Source organism: Balaenoptera musculus, chromosome 1 (assembly GCF_009873245.2).
Source record: "Balaenoptera musculus isolate JJ_BM4_2016_0621 chromosome 1, mBalMus1.pri.v3, whole genome shotgun sequence".
NCBI lineage: Eukaryota > Metazoa > Chordata > Mammalia > Artiodactyla > Balaenopteridae > Balaenoptera > Balaenoptera musculus.
The window spans coordinates 87976950-87999991 of NC_045785.1; the positions used below are offsets into that span (position 1 = coordinate 87976950).

At 38.0% G+C, this 23042-nt stretch overlaps 1 protein-coding gene across 1 annotated transcript in view; it reads left to right on the forward strand.

Annotated features, from left to right (window-relative positions):
- The first annotated feature begins 13084 nt into the window (after positions 1 to 13084).
- The window catches only part of AGL (amylo-alpha-1, 6-glucosidase, 4-alpha-glucanotransferase), a 100358-nt gene continuing 90400 nt past the window's right edge, over positions 13085 to 23042 (forward strand). Inside the window, exon 1 of the mRNA XM_036839782.1 lies at positions 13085 to 13191. The gene's annotated coding sequence lies outside the window, so the exon portion shown is untranslated. The remainder of the gene's footprint in view (positions 13192 to 23042) is intronic.

Sequence of the window (23042 nt, forward strand, 5' to 3'; positions counted from 1 at the left end):
TCTTTACCACTTTATGCTAAGGATCACCTTTCCTCCAGTTTCCAGTAATATGTTCTTCAGTTCTATCTGAGACCTCACCAGAATCACCTTTAATATTTGTATTTCTAGCATGAGCCTCAAAATTCTTCCAGCTTTTCCTCATTACCCAATTCCAAAGTCACTTCCACATGTTTAAGTGTTTGTTACAGCAACTCCTCGCTTCTCAGTACAAAAATCTGTATCAGTCTCTGCAGAGAAACAGAATCAATAGGCTGTATATATTTATATATATATTGTGACTCAATTCCTAATAATAAAACTCTTTATATTTCCTTTATTTTTATATTTAATTTTAAAATTTTATATATTTTTAAAATTTTATGTATATGAAGAGATTTATTATAAAGAATTGAGTCACACAATTATGGAGGCTGAGAAGTCCCAAGTTGGGCAGTCAGCAAGCTGGAGAACTAAGAGAATCAATGACACCATTCCAGTCTGAGTTCAAGTCTGAAGGCAGGAGAACACTGACATTCTAGCCCAAAGACAGTCAGGCAAAGAGAGACTCTTCTCTTACTCAGCCTTTTATTCTATTCAGGCCTTCAATGCATTGGATGAGGACCACTTTGAAGAAGGCAATCTGCTTTTCTCAGTCTACCAATTCAAATGTTAATCTCATCCAGAAACACCCTCACAGACACACACAGAATAATGTTTAACCAAATATCTAGGCACCCTGTGGTTCAGTCAAGTTAACACATAACAATAACCATCACACTCCCTGACTCCAGCTCTTCTCTTCCCATTCTCAGTTAAGCCCACCCCAACAGGTTTCTGTCCTCAGCACTTCATGGAAACTACTTTTGTCAAGGTCACAGTGTCCTCTGCTCTGCTAAGTGCATCTTCCTCATCTAGTTTGACATATTAGAAGGATTTGACATGGTGACCACCCCTCTTCCTTGATATATTCCATTTGACTCCCAGGACAGCACGCTCTCTGTGATTTTCTTTACCACACTGGTTCATCTTTCTAAGCCTCCTTTGCTGGTTTCTCCATTTTTCCATGATGTCTTTTTTTTCTTTTTTTTAACATCTTTATTGGAGTATAATTGCTTTACAATGGTGTGTTAGTTTCTGCATTATAACAAAGTGAATCAGTTATACATATACATATATCCTCATATCTCTTCCTTCTTGCATCTCCCTCCCTCCCACCCTCCCTATCCCACCCATCTAGGTGGTCACAAAGCACTGAGCTGATATCCCTGTGCTATGCGGCTGCTTCCCACTAGCTATCTATTTTACATTTGGTAGTGTATATATGTCCATGCCACTCTCTCACTTTGTCCCAGCTTACCCTTCCCCCTCCCTGTATCCTCAAGTAAATTCTCTAGTAGGTCTGTGTCTTTATTCCCGTCTTGCCCCTAGGTTCTTCATGACCTTTTTTTTTTTTTTAATTCCATATATATGTGTTAGCATACGGTATTTGTTTTTCTCTTTCTGACTTACTTCACTCTGTATGACAGACTCTAGGTCCATCCATCTCACTAAAAATAACTCAATTTCATTTCTTTTTATGGCTGAGTAATATTCCATTGTATATATGTGCCACATCTTCTTTATCGATTCGTCTGTTGATGGACACTTAGGTTGCTTCCATGTCCTGGTTATTGTAAATAGAGCTGCAATGAACATTGTGGTACATGACTCTTTTTGAATTATGGTTTTCTCAGGGTATATGCCCAGTAGTGGGATTGCTGGGCTGTATGGCAGTTCTATTTTTAGTTTTTTAAGGAACCTCCATACTGTTCTCCATAGTGCCTGTATCAATTTACATTCCCACCAACAGTGCAAGAGGGTTCCCTTTTCTCCACACCCTCTCCAGCACTTACTGTTTGTAGAATTTTTGATGATGGCCATTCTGACCGGTGTGAGATGATATCTCATTGTAGTTTTGATTTGCATTTCTCTAATGATTAATGATGTTGAGCATTCTTTCATGTGTTTGTTGGCAATCTGTATATCTTCTTTGGAGAAATGTCTATTTAGTTCTTCTGCCCATTTTTGGATTGGGTTGTTTGTTTTTCTGATATTGAGCTGCACGAGCTGCTGGTAAATTTTGGAGATTGATCCTTTGTCAGTTGCTTCATTTGCAAATATTTTCTCCCATTCTGAGGGTTCTCTTTTCATCTTGTTTATGGTTTCCTTTGCTGTGCAAAAGCTTTTAACTTTCATTAGGTCCCATTTGTTTATTTTTGTTTTTATTTCCATTTCTCTAGGAGGTGGGTCAAAAAGGATCTTGCTGTGATTTATGTCATAGAGTGTTCTGCCTATGCTTTCCTCTAAGAGTTTGATAGTGTCTGGCCTTACACTTAGGTCTTTAATCCATTTTGACTTCATTTTTGTGTATGGTGTTAGGGAGCATTCTAATTTCATTCCTTTACATGTAGCTGTCCAGTTTTCCCAGCACCACTTATTGAAGAGGCTGTCTTTTCTCCACTGTATATGCTTGCCTCCTTTATCAAAGATAAGGTGACCATATGTGCGTGGGTTTATCTCTGGGCTTTCTATCCTGTTCCATTGATCTATATTTCTGTTTTTGTGCCAGTACCATACTGTCTTGATTACTGTAGCTTTGTAGTATAGTCTGAAGTCAGGGAGCCTGATTCCTCCAGCTCCATTTTTCTTTCTCAAGATTGCTTTGCCTGTTCGGGGTCTTTTGTGTTTCCATACAAATTGTGAAATTTTTTGTTCTAGTTCTGTGAAAAATGCCAGTGGTAGTTTGAGAAGGATTGCATTGAATCTGTAGATTGCTTTGGGTAGTAGAGTCATTTTCACAATGTTGATTCTTCCAATCCAAGAACATGGTATATCTCTCCATCTATTTGTATCATCTTTAATTTCTTTCATCAGTGTCTTATAATTTTCTGCATACAGGTCTTTAGTCTCCTTAGGTAGGTTTATTCCTAGATATTTTATTCTTTTTGTTGCAATGGTAAATGGGAGTGTTTTCTTAATTTCACTTTCAGATTTTTCATCATTAGTGTTTAGGAATGCAAGAGATGTCTGTGCCTTCATTTTGTATCCTGCTACTTTACCAAATTCATTGATTAGCTCTAGTAGTTTTCTGGTAGCATCTTTAGGATTCTCTATGTGTAGTATCATGTCAGTTGCAAACAGTGACAGCTTTACTTCTTCTTTTCCAATTTGGATTCCTTTTATTTCTTTTTCTTCTCTGATTGCTGTGGCTAAAACTTCCAAAACTATGTTGAAGAATAGTGGTGAGAGCGGGCAACCTTGTCTTGCTCCTGAGCTTAGTGGAAATGGTTTCAGGTTTTCACCATTAAGGACGATGTTGGCTGTGGGTTTGTCATATATGGCCTTTATTATGTTGAGGTAAGTTCCCTCTATGCCTACTTTCTGCAGGGTTTTTATCATAAATGGGTGTTGAATTTTGTTGAAAGCTTCCTCTGCATCGATTGAGATGATCATATGGTTTTTCTCCTTCAATTTGTTAATATGGTGTATCACATTGATTGATTTGCGTATATTGAAGAATCCTTGCATTCCTGGGATAAACCCCACTTGATCATGGTGTATGATCCTTTTAATCTGCTGTTGGATTCTGTTTACCAGTATTTTGTTGAGGATTTTTGCATCTATGTTTATCAGTGATATAGGCCTGTAGTTTTCTTTCTTTGTGACATCTTGGTCTGGTTTTGGTATCAGGCTGATGGTGGCCTCATAGAATGAGTTTGGGAGTGTTCCTCCCCCTGCTATATTTTGGAAGACTTTGAGAAGGATAGGTGTTAGCTCTTCTCTAAATGTTTGATAGAATTTGCCTGTGAAGCCATCTGGTCCTGGGCTTTTGTTTGTTGGAAGGTTTTTAATCACAGTTTCAATTTCAGTGCTTGTGATTGGTCTGTTCATATTTTCTATTTCTTCCTGGTTCAGTCTCGGCAGGTTGTGCATTTCTAAGAATTTGTCCATTTCTTCCAGGTTGTCCATTTATTGGCATAGAGTTGCTTGTAGTAATCTCTCATGATCGTTTGTATTTCTGCAGTGTCAGTTGTTACTTCTCCTTTTTCATTTCTAATTCTATTGATCTGAGTCTTCTCCCTTTTTTTTCTTGATGAGTCTGGCTAATGGTTTATCAATTTTGTTTATCTTCTCAAAGAACCAGCTTTTAGTTTTATTGATCTTTGCTATCGTTTCCTTCCTTTCTTTTTCATTTATTTCTGATCTGATCTTTATGACTTCTTGCCTTCTGCTAACTTTGGGGTTTTTTTGTTCTTCTTTCTCTAATTGCTTTAGGTGCACGGTTAGGTTGTTTATTTGAGATGTTTCCTGTTTCTTAAGGTAGGATTGTATTGTTATAAACTTCCCTCTTAGAACTGCTTTTGCTGCATCCCATAGGTTTTCAGTCATCGTGTCTCCATTGTCATTTGTTTCTAGGTATTTTTTGATTTCCCCTTTGATTTCTTCAGTGATCACTTCGTTATTAAGTAGTGTATTGTTTAGCCTCCATGTGTTTGTATTTTTTACAGATCTTTTCCTGTAATTGATATCTAGTCTCATAGCATTGTGGTCGGAAAAGATACTTGATACGATTTCAATTTGCTTAAATTTACCAAGGCTTGATTTATGACCCAAGATATGATCTATCCTGGAGAATGTTCCATGAGCACTTGAGAAAAATGTGTATTCTGTTGTTTTGGGGTGGAATGTCCTATAAATATCAATTAAGTCCATCTTGTTTAATGTATTATTTAAAGCTTGTGTTTCCTTATTTATTTTCATTTTGGATGATCTGTCCATTGGTGAAAGTGGGGTGTTAAAGTCCCCTACTCTGATTGTGTTACTGTCGATTTCCCCTTTTATGGCTGTTAGTATTTGCCTTATGTATTGAGGTGCTCCTATGTTGGGTGCATAAATATTTACAATTGTTATATCTTCTTCTTGGATCAATCCCTTGATCATTATGTAGTGTCCTTCTTTGTCTCTTGTAATAGTCTTTATTTTAAAGTCTATTTTGTCTGATATGAGAATTGCTACTCCAGCTTTCTTTTGATTTCCATTTGCATGGGATATCTTTTTCCATCCTCCCACTTTCAGTCTGTATGTGTCTCTAGGTCTGAAGTGGGGGTCTTGTAGACAGCATATATATGGGTCTTGTTTTTGTATCCATTCAGCCAGTCTGTGCCTTTTGGTTGGAGCATTTAATCCATTCACATTTAATGTAATTATCGGTATGTATGTTCCTATTCCCATTTTCTTAAATGTTTTGGGTTTGTTATTGTAGGTGTTTTCCTTCTCTTGGGTTTCTTGCCTAGAGAAGTTCCTTTAGAATTTGTTGTAAAGCTGGTTTGGTGGTGCTGAACTCTCTCAGCTTTTGCTTGTCTGTAAAGGTTTTAATTTCTCCATCACATCTGAATGAGATCCTTGCTGGGTAGAGTAATCTTCGTTGTAGGTTTTTCTCCTTCATCACTTGAAATATGTCCTGCCACTCCCTTCTGGCTTGCAGAGTTTCTGCTGAAAGATCAGCTGTTAACCTTATGGGGATTCCCTTGTGTGTTATTTGTTGTTTTTCCCTTGCTGCTTTTAGTATGTTTTCTTTATATTTAATTTTTGATAGTTTGATTAATATGTGTCTTGCTGTGTTTCTCCTTGGATTTATCCTGTATGGGACTCTCTGTGCTTCCAGGACTTGATTAACTATTTCCTTTCCCATATTAGGGAAGTTTTCAACTATAATCTCTTCAAATATTTTCTCAGTCCCTTTCTTTTTCTCTTCTTCTTCTGGGACCCCTATAATTCGAATGTTGCTGCGTTTAATATTGTCCCAGAGGTCTCTGAGACTGTCCTCAGTTCTTTTCATTCTTTTTTCTTTATTCTGCTCTGCAGTAGTTATTTCCACTATTTTATCTTCCAGGTCACTTATCCGTTCTTCTGCCTCAGTTATTCTGCTATTGATCCCTTCTAGAGAATTTTTAATTTCATTTATTGTGTTGTTCATCACTGTTTGTTTGCTCTTTAGTTCTTCTTGGTCCTTGTTAAACGTTTCTTTTATTTTCTCCATTCTATTTCCAAGATTTTGGATCATCTTTACTATCATTATTCTGAATTCTTTTTCAGGTAGACTGTCTATTTCCTCTTCATTTGTTAGGTCTGGTGGGTTTTTGCCTTGCTCCTCATCTGCTGTGTGCCCATGACCTCTTAATGTTGGGATACCTTAGGTTTCAGTTCTTGGGCATCTCCTCACCTTACAGTCTTTCCATTGGAGATTCTATTCCATCTCATGACTATAAACACATCTCTATGTCCACAATTCTTAAAGTTACATCTTTAGCTCTAACCTCTCTACTGAACTCTCAGTTCATATGTTCTGTGATCTCTAATAGACATCTCAACCTCAGCATGTCCAAAATTGAACTCTTACTATCTCCCACCTTCAGACATGCTGTATTCACAGCCTTCTCCACCTCAAAAGATAACTTTCATCTTACGTGATTTCCATGTGGCGTTGAATATGGTTCACTCCAGTTCTCTAGGTATTTTCTTAGCTACTGTGACTCCACCTTCTCCTAGTTTTCCTCTGATGGCCCTGGCATCCTGAACTCAGCCTCCTACATGGACTTCTATCTATACTCTTAAAGTTTAGGACTTAAACATTAAGCTTCCTCAGACTTCCACACACAAATCTGTTGCAGGAAACAAATCTGTTCCAGGGCCCAAGAATGGGCTCTTGTCTAACCCCAGATATGTATTGTCTGAGGAGATACACATGCTGGCAAGAGAATTTATTGGGAAGGGGGCGCCCGGGCAGAGAGCAGGAGTGTAAGGGAGCTCAGGAGAAATGCTCTGCCACGTGGCTCGCACTTGGGTTTTATGGTGATGGGGTTAGTTTCCAGGTTGTCTCTGGCCAATCATTCTAACTCAGGGTCCTTCCCAGTGGTGTGTACATCGCTCAGCCAAGATGGATGCCAGTGAGAAGGATTCTGGGAGGTTGGTAGGACATACAGACTGGTGTCTCTTCTCTCCTTTTGACCCTTCCCGAATTCTTCTGGTTGGTGATAGCTTGTTAGTTCCACATTCCTTACCAGGACCTCCTGTTGTAAGATAACTCATGCAAGTGGTTACTATTGTGCCTGGCCAGGGTGGGCAGTTTCAGTCAGTGGTTCCCCTAACAAATCTATTTTTCCAAATACCCATTCTCCAAGCTAGAAACCTGGTGCTCATCATGGTCTCCTTTCACTTATCCTCTACATTTTATTGATCATCAAATCAATACTATCCTACCTTCAAAATATTGTTCATATGTTTCCATGTTTTTCTACCCCCTCTATCTTAATTCAAGCCCTCATTGCTTCTTGCCTCCTAGCTGGTCCCCCTGCCTCCAGTCTTGTACCCCTCTAAATCCATCCACTACACTGGTTTGTATGTATTTTTCTAAAGTATAAATCATTATATCATTTCCTTGATTAAAATCTTTTCCTGTTTAAAATATTTTCCATATTGAAAATCGTCTGTTTTCACTATCAAGTCCAAGCTCTATAGCATAACACTCAAAGCCCTCTAGAATATGATTTCTGCTTACCTCTCTGGCATAATCTGCTACTTAGACACACTCTTTACACTCACCATTGAAAACTCTTTGCAGTGCCCCACAGCCAAGTTTGTTTCAATTATGCTGAAAAGATAATATAATACTTTTTGAGTTTAAGTTTATGTAAGCCTCTATACCAGAGCTAAATAAATACTGGTTTTCAAAAAGAGATATAAATTAAATTCTAGAAACTGCAGAGCTAGATGACAAGCCTCTAGAAAAATTTAGGATGGATAAACTAAAAGATGTTTTATGAGACCAAATGCTAATCACTAGGGGCAGCTTAGATTAATAAATAATTGATTACTACAGGTTAACTTCTTTTATATTTATCAGATTGGTTTATCAGAGGCATGCCTTTGACATAGCATAATTGGCTCTACAATAACATATATGAAATTTAGTGTAGTCATAAAAAAACTCGTGGTTGTATTTTGGGATCAAGTTAATGGTCTATAATGACAGGGAGTCATTCCCTGTCCCTACCCTTGCCTTTTAGCACCAGTTTCCTACCCATAGTCAAGTGTTTCATGGGGTATGAAACATTTTTTAAATTAAGAATAAAGTTTAATATCAATCTAATAACTATAGCCACAATAGTGGAATGCATCTTGAAGTTGACAAATTATCTGACAAGCTGTGAGCTCTCAGCTTTAGGCCAAGTTGTGCCACTGCTGGATTTAAGCCTGTCCAAGCTTGTTTGGGGAATGACATAGGCAGAACCCACAGAGCTCTCTTTGTGTGAGGAGCTGAGGTATCACCTGAGAGAGAACTTTTCCCAAAGGAATCAGGCAAAACAAGCTGATTCGGTAACAGAACTTTGGTGGGAGGAGAAGGACAATTCTGAGCACAGAGTGGTGATTGTCAATTATATTTACTGTCAAGAACAATCTCCAAGGACTTATATTTCAGTCCTGTGAAGGGGGGGAGTAATGTAAGCAAAATCAAAGAACTGTGTACTCATTATCTATTGTCAGATAACAAATTAGCACACATTTAGTGGCTAAAAACAACACACATGTATCATCTCACAGAATCTGGGCATAGTTTAACCAGGTCCTCTGTTTCAGGGTCTCTCATGATGCTGCAATCAAGGTTTCTGGCATCTCATCTGAAAGCTCAACTGGAGAGGGATCTGCTCCCAATTTCACACGCTTGTTAGCAGGATTCAATGATCTATGTCCTGTTAGGCTGGGGACCTCCGTTTCTTGCCTGCTGACAGCCAGTAGCTGCCCTCAGGTCCTTTTCACTGGGCCTCCCATACGTGGATGCTTGCTTCATGCATGCAAGCCCAGAAGGCAGTCAGGGGAGTCTCCTAGCAACATGGAAGTTTAAGTGCTATGTAATGTAAGTATGGAAGTGACACCCCATCACCTCTGCCATAGTCTGTTGGCTAGAAGCTAGACACAGATCCCACCCACAGTAAAGGTAAAATGGTTACACAGGGCATCAATACCAGGAAACAGATAATTGGGGACCATTTTAGAGTTTCTCTGCCTCAAACTGATTTATCAAAAGCTCAAAGTCATTGAGGTATCAGCAGCATGACTTTAGTACTGCTTTAACACAGTGCTACAAAAGAGAAGAGTATTTAATGATGGAACCTCATTGTGAGTCTGAAAGCACAGGGAACCTAGAGGGGACTTAGGAGACAATCTGAGGTTGAAGAGCACTAAAACACACTTAAAATTCTTTGTATTTTGGCTTAGGACAAGCCTTTAAGGGAAAATACTCATTTGAATTCAATAAATGTAAATACCCACACGGTGGCAGTAGATGCCAGGAAATTCTAGGTAATTATAAGCCAGTGAGGTACAGAAGAGCAAATTTATCTTCCTATATGGCAACCCAGGTTTTCCTTTTTGTCTAATGCTTCTTTCTGAGAAGACTCAAGAACTTCCGGGTCCTCTTCAAACGGATGTGATAAGGGATTCTCTCCTTCTTTCTTTATGTATATTCTGCCACAGTCTCCTCAAGCCCCACAAGTCTGGGCTAATCCAGAGAGACTCCCTCAGAAATCTCTAGACTAGAAATAGGCACCAGTCTCTATATTCATGTTTGCCCCAAATTCCAAAGGGTACAAGCCAAGTTCTCCTAATAATTTCATCACCATACTTCCATGACAGCTCCAGGGGAGACCTACATGTTCTGTGACTCAGCAAGCATCCAACTGAGAAATAAATGCCCCTCTCCTGCTTCTTGCAGGCTTAACGATCTTTTCAATTAACTGTCTTAATGCTCTCTTGGATAGATCTGATAGATTCAACCCTTGGGAAAATGGTTGGGGGAAGAAATGAAAAGAACAATGATTCTGGAGTCATGGTCAGTTTGAATAGACTCCTTTTCTATAAGAATAGCATGAGGGAAGTGAGATTGCCTCTCCTCATAAATCAGCTCCTGCTGGTGCTCCAGCTCCTAGGCAGCCCTAAAGCAAGGGATTTAGCCCCAGTTATGCAGGGAAAACTTCTGAACTGAAGACAGGTACCTCCAGGGCAGACGTCAACAAGACAGCATCAAGGTGGTCTGGATCAATCCCAACCTCACTCTCACTTGCTCCTAAGTACTGAAAATAAGTACACAAGGATTTCTGGACAAATAAAAGGAGGGCCTTGAGGGAAACGGACCAGAACTGCTGCCAATATAGGCCTGTAGAGCCCCCATGTTCTGTTCTATATCACTAATGGGAGCTATTTCCACCCCAAATTATAAAACCGTTAGCCTCAATTACTTTTTTTAAATATTAGGGTTTGTAAAGAAGATTTCACAACTGAAATTAAGTGAGCCAATGCAATGTTCTTCACACCCTCAGGCAGCCTCCATCCATTTGATGCAGCTGTCTGCTGAAATGTGCCAACAGGGCAGTTAAAAATAGACGGCAGCTCCCTGAAAGGAGTTGCATTATTGATTTATATAGCCTTCCATATTTATTTGTCTAGATCATTTGTCTCCAAATGTTTTTGCTTGTATGCATGTAAAAGAAATTTGAAAAACAATGTATCCTTCACGAATTTTTTAAGTTGACCATCTAATATTTTTTAATATGTTTAAAAGTTTATTTATCCTTGGGTTAATATTACCTTATTACTAGAATGAGTCAGGATTTAGCTATTCCTGTTTTTCACTTATATTTATAGCACTAAAAAATCTTATTTTTATACATAAGTAGATGAGAATGAAAGTTTTGTTAGTAAAATTTTAAATATATTAAGCATATATTTTGCATCTGATAATTAGAACAATATATTGACATCAGAGAAGGAGAACTTGATTTAATAAAGCTGGTTTTCTGAAGTTTAGGGTACTATATCATAGGTGATTTTTTTAAAATATTTTGTTCTACAGTCCTTATATATTAGTATAGGTCCTACTTTTTTAAGAGCATGGAAAGGAATGATGAGAAAAACAGAAAGACAAAGAGGAAGAGAAATAGAAAAAGTATCAGGTCCAGGGATGGATTCAGGTTTTGTTAGCCTGAAGCCTATATAATATGAGGTGCAGACCTCTTTTAAAAAAGAAGACAACATTATAAATTTTAAAAATTAGGTGGAAAAGTAAATATTTATGTAACATGAGAATAAAATCATGACAAATTATACACTTTAAAAGGATGATAAATTCCACAAACATCATATAACCTAGAAAAGTATAACAATATCAATAACAATATTAATTAATATCTCTATAACAATTTTTCTACACTTTCTGGCTCAATACTTTTAATCATCTCTTCAAATGACAATGTCTTTTTATACCATTTTCTATGGGAAAAAGATAATCGAGATTTTTCTTCAACATAGTTGGTACATTTTATTATTGATAGTTTAGAAAAGCTACTTTCTGCTTCATTGTTAGTGGAAGTTACTGGTTAAGCCACATCCACCATTTCCTCCCAGTTTCTTTCTCAGGAGGTGCTTCTTGCCCTTAGAGACTCCGGCCCTTTGACTGGCCAGGCTAAAGCTCTGGCATGGGGGCCACAGCCCTGGGGACAGCTCTGCCAGGTCTCCTTGACCCCCTTTCTCACCTACCGCGCGAGAGTGCTGCTCTGATATGACTCCCTCAAGAGTAACTCATTATTTGATAATAGTTAGAATATGAAAGAGGCAAGTTAGTCAAACAACAAAAACAACAATTGTAATTGCACCAACTGTCCCACGCTATTGAATCTGGAACAACCCCCAAAGGGTCAAACTACCCCTTTACTAATGCCGTGCCTCACACTTACTAGACATTCATATTAGGCAGGAAAAGACAATGGTCTATGAAAGGTTTATGATTATAAGAGGCTTCTCCAATACCAATATGTTGATTGTTTCTCTGAAGATTTTGCACCCCAGGGTGATGCATCATGGAAGATTTGTGTGGATAAGAGGTATTTCTTTTGAAAAGTTGGGAAATGGTAACTGTAAAAGAGAATTTGGGCAAGGGAAAAGGAGAAACAGCATTAATATATATTCTCTGGTTGCTGGATAGATTATTCTCCAAGGCTATACTGTTCTCTGATTTGAGCCAACATCGATACTGTTACTCCCATTATTCAAACCTTCTGTATCTTTTCTAATATTTTATCTGCTTAATCTACCATTAATTTTGTGATATATGTTGAAATAGTCTATTGTAATTGTAGATTTATCAGTTTCTCCCTGTAGTTCTATCCACTTTTGCTTTGTAAATATTGAGTATGTTTTATTAGGTATACACAAGTTTAATATTGTTATACGTTTCTGGTGAATTGAATCTTATTCTAGCATTTATCCCATTATATTAATTACTGGTTTATTTGCATGTTTTTCCATTAGAATGCTGGCCTATTGAGAAAGGTCAATGTTTGACCCATGGGTGAATACCTGCTACCACTATTATAGCTCAGGCTCTGATTACCTCTTTCCTGACTATTAATATAGCCTCCTAACCAGACCAGTACTAAACTGCCAATTTCAGCCCCTTGAAGTTTCTGTCAGATTAATATTCTTCGAGAACAGCTCTGATCATATTACTCCTTTTTAAAACAGTGGGTTCCTATTGCTCACGGAATAAAGTACAAACTTCATAACCCATCATTCAAATTTCTCAATGACCTGAAATGCACTCATTTTCTCCTCACATACTAGGAAACCAATCAAACTGAAATCCTCACTAGCCTTACACAGATCCTACATCCCTTCTGCTTTCCACATATAATATTGAGATCATGGTATAATTTCCCTTCACACTCTGCAAGTTCAAACCCTTTAAAGTCAATCTTAAAAGCCTCTTCTCAAAGTTTTTGGCATATTCACCCCAATAAAAATATTCTCTCCTTCTTTTGAATGATGTTATGGACTGAATGTTTGTGTTTTCTCAGAAATTCAAATGTTGAAGCCCAAACGCCAATGTGACTACTTAGAGACAGAACCTGTGAGGAAGTGATAAAGGTTAAATGAGATCATAAGGGTAGGGCCCTAATCTTACAGGGCTGGTACCTTTATGAGGAAGAAACCCCAGAGCTCTCTCTCTCCACCATGTGAAGACACAGTGAGAAGATAGCTGTCTGCAAACAAAGGAAAGAGCTCTCACCAGGAATAAAATCAGTCGGCACCTTGATCTTAGACTTCCCAGCCTCCAGAACTGTGAGAAATACATTTCTGTTGTTTAAGCCACCCAGTCTGTGGTATTTTGTCATGACAGCCTGAGCTGACTAACACAAATGACAACATACTACTTTATCAATATCTCTTCTTGGGTTTAGATTTTTTTCCATTGAATTATCATTGCTCATGTGGCATGGTTTTTCTCAGTTATTAATGTCTAATAATTAATAATGATTCAAAGAACCCAGCAACCTCCATACCAAATAAATAATCTCATATGCATGCTTGCAGAACCAGGTTTACTTGTCAGATTTATATTTATTTGGTATCTTGTCATCAAAAACTTGAGTCCTTAAAAGTTTGTTTACAAGATCTTATGCAATATTTTAAAAACTAAAATGATTCTTTGTTACATAATCCTTAACCTCCGAGACTAAGATGTTTGTTTTCAAGGTTTGTTACGAAAAATTATGCCTACTTCTTATGTATTTAATATAGGAATTTGAATTTGAATATATTCTTCAAATATAAAATATTTGAGTAATATTTTTAACTCAAAGGCTCTGATTTCGCTGATTGTGTTAGAATGAATTCATCCAGAATAAAATATTGTTTGAATTCTCCTAGAATTAAAAAAGCACCTATTTCCCTTCTAGCATAGGTTGTGCAAGTAAAAACAGTGAATGACTATAGTAGAATTATTTTTAAAAACACAATGCAGAATCTCTACTTTTTCATCTATACAAATGTGCTTTGTATTTGTATGGCATTTCTTTTTCCCAAACTCTTTAATTTATACATTACTCTGACAGTTACTGCATGCCTGCAATGTGTCATGAACTGTGTTGGCACCAAGAAAAAAAAATGAGCAAAAAAGTAGAAGATTTGTGACCACTTAGAGGGGTGGGATAGGGAGGGTGGGAGGGAGACACAAGAGGGAGGAGATATGGGGATATATGTATATGTATAGTTGATTCACTTTGTTATAAAGCAGAAACTAACACACCATTGTAAAGCAATTATACTCCAAGAAAGATGTTTTTTAAAAAAAGGTTATGCTAATCTTTCTTAAATTCCTCAAAAATAAATAAAATTATAAGAGCATTGATATTTCTACATAACCATTAATGGGATTAGAAACTGGAATAACTTTTTGGTAGATGTGACAACTGTGATAATATGTGTGTGTCTAATTCTATGAGTAATTTGACTTTTAGGAATTTATCCTGCAAATAAACTTTCACAAAATGGGGAAAAAAAAAAGTGGAAGAGACAGATGATAATTAAATTTTTAAAATTACAACCAATATTTACATAGTGCTTACTATGTTCCAGGCCCTGTTCTAAGCATTGTATATACACTAAATCATTTAAGACTCACAACAACCCTTAAAATAGGTTCTATTAGTATCCCCATGTCAAAAATAAGGAAACTGAGGCACCAAGAATTTAAGACCCAAGATTCCAAGCCAAGCAGTCTTGGTTTGAAAACCCTTGCTCAACTGTACTCACCTCACTAATCACACAAGTAAATGCAAAATTGCTACTGTACTAGGCAGTAAGAAAGAGATGCCATTAAAGGGCTCCATAATGGGGAGTGGGAGCTGGTCAGGAAGAACAAGGGAGGCTCCCTGAGGAAGTCTGCTTGAGTTGAGATTGGAAGAATAGGTTAAGTAGCAGAGATGGGTGAGAGGAGTCTTCCTGGCAGAGAGAGCAACAAATAAAATAGCCCTGTGGTAGAGCATGAACAAAGGATTGAACCACAGCTAGTTGCCTCAAGCAGGAACACAGGAGGGATGATGATGGAGGATGAGATTGGGGAGGGTAGAGAGCTATGAGAGGTAAGGGTGGAGGCAGATCATTTAGGCCCATCTAGGCCAATGTAAAGAATTTCACTCATCTTTATCTATGTTATTCTGATTAAGAGCTAATTTTCTACTTCAAAAGGTAAAGCTAGAAGCAGATTTTTTGTTTCCTCTAAAAGAGAAGGCTGTCACATAGAGATAAAGACTCACAAGCTATGGATAAACTATTGTATCCAGCTTTTTGTTGTTGCTGCTGGTGGGAGGGTTGACCTGTTCACCATACTGAAGCTAGTTCATCAAAGCTTGACGCACAAGTATAAAGGTGAATATTAAAGTTCTGCATGGGGATGAGAGTCCCCAGAAAAAGAGCAGAGTAGAAGACAGTGCCAAAATTTAATTGTCAATTGGCAGAGGATGAGTCTAAAAAGATTTAAAGAAAGAGAAAAAGAAAGGGTTTGGGGGAGAGGAGAGAGGGAGAGAGAAGGAAAGAATGAAAGAGAGAAAGGAAGGAAAGAAGGAAGGAAAACAGGGAGGAAGGAAGAAAAAAGAACAATCTGAGAGGTAAAAGGAAAATCAAAAGAGTGTTGTCAATAGAGGCAAGAGAAAAATGTTACAAGGCAAGAGAGGTTAACAATGTCAGATACTACTGAGCTACCAAGTCAGATAAGAAACGAGATTTAGCATCGTGAAAGTCATTGGTAACCTAACAGGAGCCATGGGAATAGGGCAACAATTCTCAACCAGAGGCAATTTTGCCTTGCAGGAGTCATTTGGTAATGTCTGAAAACATTTTTGGTTGTCACAGCTGCAGGGAGAGAGCTGCTACAGGTATCTAGTGAATAAAGACCAGGGATGATGCTAAACATCCTAAAATGTGCAGGACAGTGTCGCAAATATAAAACATTGGCCTAAAATGCCAATAGTGCCAAGGTTAAGAAATCCTGAGATGGAGCAATGTAGGCAGATGTTAGATTGGAAAAGGCTTAGAAGTGGCTAGGCGGAAAGAAATAGAAACAGTACATAGAAACCGTTTTTCAAAAATTTGAACAGAGGAAATAGGGCAGTAACTAGAAGGGAATGAAGAAATCTAGAGAAAATTTCTCTCTCTCTCTTTCCTTTCCTCTGTTTCTCTTAATTGGGAGATACTTGACCCTGTTTTTAAAAGCTTCAATTGAAGAGAGTTTGAATATTCAGACAAAAGATAATCCATAATTTCAGGTACCTTAGAAGATGGGAGGGAGTAAAATAAAAGTACCAGAGGAGGGTTTAGCCTTAGCAAAACTAATTACACCCATACTGTAACAGAAGGAAACTAGAATAGTATGGACAGATAATAGGACAGGTGATGCAGTTCTCATTTAAGGGCTTCTATTTTCTCTATAAAATAAAAATCAATATCATATTCTGAGAATCATGGGTGATGAGAGGAAGAAGGTTTGAAGAAGCCTGAAATAATCATTATGGAAAGTGGGAGAGAGCTTGACTGAGAATCATTACAGGATTGCTGTACAGTTTGAAGTTGTTTTAATTAATTTTTTGTAATATCAATAGGCTCTATTGTGTAACTCTCTCCAGCAGTGCTTGGCTGCTCAGGCACAGATGCAGAGAAAGCAGACAGTTGGTTTATCTACGGTTGCAGCCCTTGGCAGATGCCACAAAGAAGACAGAAGGGGAAGGAAGTTTAAGCTATTAGCAACAGTATTATTGAACAGTACATCATGGAATCTTGCTGGACAAAGAGAGATGTGAATAAGGGAGACATATGGATGAGAAGAAAATGCATGAGTTAACAGTCTTCAATAGGATGACATTTTATCCAAGGCAAAATGGGAATATGGCAGTGACTTCAATCTATGCTACAAATATACAAACTGAGATATGAACTCTCCCAAAGCAGGGTATGCAGAACAAAGCCTTGATTATCATCAATAAATGTGCTGTGCAAGATGGGTCCCCTGAGGTTCACCAGAGCTCTGGGTGAATTTTACAATATCATATTAAAGAATATGCTTTATTGAGGAAACTCAAGGAGTCAGCAACAAGAAAAGTCACAGGTCCTTTGATTTTCCCATTTTTCCCATGAGGAAGTACACAGGGCCCCTGGCCATCTGATGGACACTTGGTCCAGTGTTCTAGGGCAGATCCCCCACCTCACTGTTGCTCTCCTTTCTTACAGGGCAAGCATGAGAGCAACCTTAATCAGAAGAGATAAGCACACAACATAAATGTTAGGCAGTCTGGATTGCATGCAATATATTTAAAGGGAGTAACTGTGAAAGCTAGCTGCCCAGCACCTGAGGACAGCGGAGACCATAGAAAGCTGTAGTTCCTGCAAGAGGGTAAAATAACACCACCAGTCTAATAGGAAGCTGAGTTCAAGTGTGGCTTCTCGCACTGGTTGAAGGGTGATTCCTGGTTCCAGATAGCCCAGTGCTTCGGTAACCAAGAGTGAGCTCTCCGGGTTACTTTCAGACAAGCCTGCCCTTTGTGCCATGAAATTTTATAGCTTATTCAACAAATGACATTTGCAATAGCTTGTTGTAAATATATTTCAGCAGACTTCTCTCACTTTATTTCTTCGACATCCTGTGTGGTTTTTAAAGAAAAGGAAGAAACAGAGGATATGGTTGCAAAGTGAAGAGAGGTTTTATGAAACAAACCATAATGTTGTTGGCACTTATAAACTAAAAATGTTTAAGTGTAACTTACAGAGAATATTTCCAAATGTGATTTCTGATACATACACAAAAATAATATACATATAAATACCTAAATTTCATAATGACAACATATTCCATGAGGAGTTTTTCCTTTTATAACAAAGATGGGGAAAAAAAACAAAACAAAGCTAAGAAAACAGAGAACAGAAAATGTCCAATAAAGATTTTCTTTAATTGGTTTAGAGTTCTAGAATAAAATAACAGAATGTTTATCACTAAGACACAGAAAGTATAGCTACTGCCAAGACACATGAAATTTCTGAGGTCCAAGATTTCTGTAATATGAAAAGTTAAACAAAACAAAAAGTTGAACACAGCAGAGAAAGCTACCAAGTAGTCCTTTTTGTGGTTTTATTTTATTTTACTCTAAAGCTGCTTTAAAATATGCAATATTGATATTAGTGGCAACTCACATTTATGATTGAATTCGGCAGTAAACAGAACCTCATTACCTCAATGTTATTGAGAGAGATGCCGTGGGAGAAAGTCTTCAAGTTGATCAGAGAGAGAATATGTCCCCTGGAAGCTAGAAGTGATGGTTTGTCTCCAAAAACAAAAACCATCAAGTGAAAAGAGGTGAAAAATATGGGGAATGCAAAAGAAAAAGTCCGTTATCTGACAAAACAAGGAAGAGACAGCATAAGGCACACAATGTCACAGGTTTAGAATTTTAAAAACATCCAAATGAATTGGCTAACTGATAGCCTACAGATTCCAGAAGAGTAGGAAGTAGAGTGTACCTAAAAATAGAGGTTTAGGAAGGCATGACCTTGAGACACAAAGGTATAACTAGTGCTTCTTAAACTTGAATGTGCTTACAAATCACCTGGAGATCTTGATAAAATGCACTCTGATTTAGTAGGCCTAGCATTAGGCCTGACAGTCTGCTTTTCTAACAAGCTCCCAAGAGACACCAATGCTTCTTGTCCTTGGATCACACTTTGAATAGCAAAGCGTCACACTGATGACACCCGACTTAATGTAGCATCCTGGGAACCCAAATAGAAACTTTCCACATATTTGTTCAGCCATAGAAATGTACAGACCTTCACAAGACTAGGAAATTAGTGACATGGAGAAAGAAGAGTTTATTAACTTTACATGTGAGTCATTGAATTAATTTTTGCTTTATGCTAACCAAACTTTTTTTTAAAATTTATTTATTTTTTGGTTGTGTTGGGTCTTCGCTGCTGCGCGCGGGCTTTCTCTAGTTGCGGTGAGCGGGAGCTACTCTTCGTTGGGGTGCGCAGGCTTCTCATTGCGGTGGCTTCTTTTATTGCAGAGCACGGGGTCTATGCGCGCAGGCTTCAGTAGTTGTGGGCTCTCAGGCTCTAGAGTGCAGGCTCAGTAGTTGTGGCACACAGGCTTAGTTGCTCCGCGGCATGTGGGATCTTTCCGGACCAGGGATTGAACCCGTGTCCCCTGCACTGGCAGGCGGATTCTCAACCACTATGCTACCAGGGAAGTCCTATGCTAACCAAACTTATTAACATAAACCTGTCATGAGAATACCTGTGCTATTTTTCAGATAATCCCAGAAGCACTGATAAAGCAATATATGCTCACCTGTCAACATTCCATGAAAATACACATGGGACTTATTATAAAAGACAGTAGCACCCATTTTATGGGCAGAAGACCTAAATAGACATTTCTCCAAAGAAGATATAAAGATGGCCTACAGACACATGAAAGAATGCTCAACATCATTAATCATTAGAGAAATGCAAATCAAAACTACAATGAGATATCATCTCACACCGGTCAGAATGGCCATCATCAAAAAATCTAGAAACAATAAATGCTGGAGAGGGTGTGGAGGAAAGGGAACTCTCTTGCACTGTTGGTGGGAATGTAAATTGATACAGCCACTATGGAGAACAGTATGGAGGTTCCTTAAAAAACTACAAATAGAACTACCATACGATCCAGCAATCCCACTACTGGGCATATACCCTGAGAAAACCATAGTTCAAAAAGAGTCATGTACCAAAATGTTCATTGCAGCTCTATTTACAATAGCCAGGACATGGAAGCAACCTAAATGTCCATCGACAGATGAATGGATAAAGAAGATGTGGCACATATATACAATGGAATATTACTCAGCCATAAAAAGAAATGAAATGGAGGTATTTGTAATGAGGTGGATGGAGTTAGAGTCTGTCATACAGAGTGAAGTAAGTCAGAAAGAGAAAAACAAATACAGTATGCTAACACATATATACGGAATCTAAGGGGAAAAAAAAAGCCATGAAGAACCTAGTGGCAAGACGGGAATAAAGACACAGACCTACTAGAGAATGGACTTGAGGATATGGGGAGGGGGTGGGGTGAGATGTGACAGGGTGAGAGAGTGTCATGGACATATATACACTACCAAATGTAAAATAGATAGCTAGTGGGAAGCAGCCGCATAGCACAAGATCAGCTCGGTGCTTTGTGACCACCTAGAGGGGTGGGATGGGGAGGGTGGGAGGGAGGGAGATGCAAGAGGGAAGAGATATGGGAACATATTGTATATGTATAACTGATTCACTTTGTTATAAAGCAGAAGCTAACACACCATTGTAAGGCAATTATACTTAAATAAAGATGTTAAAAAAAAAAAAAAGACAGTAGCACCCATTTTAAATGGAAACTTCACAGGTGTAAATCTGTGGACTTAGGTGAGCAGAGCATCTCACTTAACTGTCAGGTAAAGCACATGCTTTATAAATTGAACCATGTGTTCAGGTGCCAAAGAGCACTGTTTCTTGCCCCTGCCCACTTGAGCTCTGTCCAGCAGAGAGGACTAAAGACATCTGACCAGCAGATTGATCCCTGCTAATGAGAATACCTGGAATATGTCAAAGCATCTACAATTAGCCTATTTTCCTTCTGTTTCACTTCTGGGGTGACATTCCCCAGCCTATTAAGTAGCAGCAGTCTCCTCCCCAAACATCATGCCCAATTCTCACTATGTTTCCCCAATCTTTTAGATCTGAGCAGCTATGCCAGTCCTGACTTGTGTTCTAATTCTGCAGCTAAGACTGGAACCTGGCAAAAAATCCTAGACAATATGGCTTCTGGGGGCCCTGATATTATGCTTAAGTCCTTGTGACCCTTCCCCACTTCTTCACTGTAGATCTGTCTGTGGTCCAACCCTACCCCCAAGAACAAAGATCCTGACATTTGACTAAAAGTATTATAATTAAGGCTATTTTTACCAGAGCTTACCCAGTCAGACTGAATCCTTGCCTATTTATGCCAGCCTGGACAGGATCCATGCCATCTCTGAAATTGTACTGTTTTATTCTACAAAAAACGTAGCAGTGTGCTCTAATATGTTCCCTCTGTCTGTATGTAGTCCATAATACCTTATAATCGCACCTAGAAATCAAAAAACTTAGAAATTAGTTCCCTTCTACCACTGACTAGCCAGACTATATTACACAAGTCACTTCACATTTCAAGACACCATTTTTCTTATCTATAACATGGAGTTAGTTACTATCTTGTCTTCTTTGCAAAATTGTTGTGAAGATTAAATGAAATCATGAATGTTGCAATACTTTGAAAATCTATAAAGTACTGTATAAGTATCAAATATTATCACTGATGTTGCAAGTTTAATTTAGCAGATGAATAAATGACTTTTAAAAGCAATTTTTCCAAGCCTGGATTAATAAGTGACAGTTAACATCACATTCTGCTGGGATTTCCCTGGTGGTCCAGTGGCTAAGACTCCACACTCCCAATGCAGGGGGCCCAGGTTCAATCCCTGGTCAGGGAACTAGATCCCACATGCCGCAACTAAGACCCGGTGCAGCCAAATAAATTAATTAATTAAATATTTTTTAAAAATCACATTCTGCCTCTTGAACCCAAAGGACTAAAGGGACAACTTGATCTGTCGTTATGCTGCCAAATAAAATGCAACCAACTTACATGGGTTTAAGTACTCCTCTAGGTACTGACTAATAAAACATAACTACTGAACTTGTAGATGTCACAGTATTCTGTGGTTCACTTATTCTTTGTAGGAAAGCAAATTCTGTACTTCCATAATTTCTATTTTTTCTATTTTTGATACTATAAACCAATTAGATAATTATAAGATATCAAAAGGCAATTAGATTGTCTTGCACTGAGTAGGTTCCCAACAAATATTACACTAAATAAAGTATCAAAGAACTTTGTCAACCCAGAGATGATGCAGCTCATGGTAAATTTGACCATATGAATATTTGACTATATGAATTATTCCTATAGTTTAATATTCATTTTCCAATATAGAAAATTTGGAAAATATATATATAAAGTATAAATTGATTCCAAAGTAGTCATACAAAAAAATCACATTATTTCACTAAATATTTCTCAGTGTTGCGGAGAAATTCCATTTTGGTCCAAGCTCATAGTATCTCAAATGAAGAGATGGATACAAGATACCTGGGAGGCTAGACACTAAGTGTTAAAGCTTACAGTGGTAGTGAGAGTCCCTGGGACTGAGCCTCCAATTAGGGAAGAGGACAGCTGTGAAGACCATTCTTAAGCTTACCTGTAACCCTGCCTGATCCACAGTGGATGACGAGCTCCTAACAGGAGTATTATGTAGCAGAAAGTGCAATGCCAAAAATGGTCCAAGGATCAGAACTCTCTCCTATATTCATGGGTCCCACCTAGATCCCCCAGGATGCCTGTAAATTCTATGTGGGAGAGAGACATGTTGGAAGTCTCAACATCCCCAGAGACTCTCCTCCCCATCACCATCCCACACCTCCTTACTTTGTTGAGTGAGGGCATGTCAGTGAGGCATGCTTGGGCTTCCTCAATTTACTGCTCAGAAAACAGCTATCTCATGAGTTAGGTTGTCCAAGATCCCTCCCAGTCTTCCTGAAATGCAGTATCATCCAACTATGTCTAGAGAAATTCCTCTGATTTCTGAAGTATGGATAGTTCCTCATTGTGGATTCTATTCTTAATGCACATGTCCCCTATTTATGCACTCTAGATTAGAGATCATTGTATTGACACAAAAATTAAGGCTCTAAGAGTGACTTGTCCAAACAACTAGTTAGTGACTCAGCAAAGTTTTTAATCATCTTATCTGATGTGCACTCTAGTGTCCTTCCTTTTATGCCACCTTGACTCCTAACAGTCCAGAATTAACACAAGAATGTTGTTTGACATCTTGATTTTAATGTTACTATTAAGATATAACATGAAGGAATCAGAAAGCACCTTAAATTTTCATTACTTTTAAAATTGTTATTTTAAAATATAAAAAAAAAAATCAATAAGCCTTGAGGAGAGAAAGAAAAGTCAAGATGGGACCTAGAGAATATATTAAATGAATATGATATGATTTATCAGTTCGAAG